At 35.1% G+C, this 2108-nt stretch overlaps 1 protein-coding gene across 1 annotated transcript in view; it reads left to right on the forward strand.

Moving 5' to 3' along the window:
• Positions 1–1772, forward strand: part of LOC112004939 (uncharacterized) — a 10276-nt gene extending 8504 nt beyond the window's left edge. Inside the window, exon 4 of the mRNA XM_065782189.1 lies at positions 1597–1772. The gene's annotated coding sequence lies outside the window, so the exon portion shown is untranslated. The remainder of the gene's footprint in view (positions 1–1596) is intronic.
• Positions 1773–2108: the final 336 nt, after the last annotated feature.

Genomic DNA, 2108 nt, shown 5'->3' on the forward strand with positions numbered 1-2108 from the left:
TATAATTAGTCACCATTGAATTTCTCTCAAAAAAAAAGGGGGAAAAAAGTCACCGTTGAATTAATGATAGCAGTCGATGTATTTTTCGTGTGCTCATATTCCACATTCAAATAATATAAATTTTTGATGGAAAAAAGAAAGGTAAAGCTATGTTCACATTCCACATTCAAATAAAAGAAAAGGTAAAGTTGCGTAAAAGGATGGCATCGCTAACTTAGGTGAATTGACCTTTTAGTGGACAGCTGACCAAAGAAACAGAGCCCAATTAAAACCAAGGTTTTATACACACGTCTGTAATAGGCAGCAGTGCGCTGAAACCCACTTCCAATATTAGGTGTGTAGGAGTGATAGGTCCAGTAGTGTATATCTATGTATATATTGGGCCGGAAGCTCAATTTGAAGACATTAAATAGTCCGAGGACGAGTGAAGAGGTGAGAATTGGTTATAAGAGTCCAATAAGGTGGTCCAAGGATGAATACATCATCGGCTGAGCAAAGCTGAGATCGAAGGTGTGGTCGGTCATCCAGGGCAACATTCTAGGAGGTTTTGTTAATAAAGACAAGCATCCTAAAAGCACAGGACAGAGAAAAGCCATATAATATTAAGAGAAAGTTGCTACACCGCATTGAATACTCTATAGCTAACTCTTTGGCGCATTAATGAGAAAGTGATACCCGAACAGTAATTTTTAGCTTTACAACTGCTCCCAAAGATTTCAAGAATGTGCTAATGGAATAATAATCAACACCAACAATCTAATCTACACATGGAGGGTAGAGATGAAAGAAGAAAAATAGTATAAAACAGAAAGAAGACCCTAAGAGATGGGGATCAGAAATTGAGAGAAAAATACTGTACAATAAGAATTGTGCTTATAACCAAATTCAAGAAATATATACAAAAACTGATCTCTTCGAATTGTGCTGAAGACAATTTTCTATAAATAAAACCAATCCATCTTTACTTTATTGTGATCTAGATCAATTATAATTATTACTCAACTCATTAGAGACTAGTTTTTAACTAACTTTCTACAAATTCATTAATTGAGCTCTTTAGGCCTAAATCTTTTTACCTTTTGGGCTTAGGATCCAAATTGTGTCCTTACAGTTAGTGAATTAGGGACCATTTTTGCTTCTGCTTGTATCGGTCATAGTTGGTATTTGTTGGTCGGTTTAAATGAATGAGAAAAAGTCATTATTAGATGGTATCTGATCATATGAAACTTCCAACACACCATTTTAGGATATAACGATCAAATCACTTAATGTGCTCATTGACCATGGGATTTCCATTGTTCAAAGTGGGTTCTTGTTAGCTTTGATTATTACTATTGTGTTGTTGGTTTGCTTAGATTATAAGTTGTGTGACGGCTCTGCGCTGTGTACTTGTATAGTCTTGTCCAATTAGCATGTTTATATTTTTGCTTGGAGCGTCTAGCTTGGCTATTGCCTGATTTGTTTTACTTTCTTTTTTGTTTGCATAGGCATCATTGAAGACTGAACGGGAGAAGAAGAAGGAGATGTATTTCCCCATGAGGAAGTATGCTATCAAGGTGTAGGGTGTAGGGCCTTTAGTTTATGAGGTCTTGCTACCTTGCTACCATAAATCCATTTGGTTTGCAAATTTTGCCATTTGTTTACTTAATCTTAATTTCATATTGGTGGGACTTGATCTTACGTTTTTGTTTTGACGTTGTAAAACTTAAAAGTGAGATTTTAGGTTATTTGGTGTGAGTTAAAATTATGCATTTATATCCTTCTTTCGTGAATGTCATAGTATTATTTTAATGCTATTTTTAACGCCTTATTAATTCTGCGTCATTTTGTTGTAAATTTGTAATCCTTCTTGTACCATTTCATGTTATGAGGAATGTCCAGCCATGGACATATGAGTGTCATGACCTCTGAAATGCCTGAAACCTAACCAGCAATGCCCATGCTTAGTTTAATGTCTATTTTCAGGTCATAATATTAATCATTGCGTTGTGTTGGACGTTGTGTTTCAACAGTTCTCAGTTTTAAATAGAGTTTTTTTCCTTTCGCATAGAACTTTAGCGTTAATTGTCCTTTCCCCTCGCTATTTTTATTTGTCACAAAGTTTTCAT

This window comes from Quercus suber, unplaced genomic scaffold, assembly GCF_002906115.3.
Source record: "Quercus suber isolate HL8 unplaced genomic scaffold, Cork oak 2.0 scaffold_293, whole genome shotgun sequence".
In the NCBI taxonomy this organism is placed as follows: domain Eukaryota; kingdom Viridiplantae; phylum Streptophyta; class Magnoliopsida; order Fagales; family Fagaceae; genus Quercus; species Quercus suber.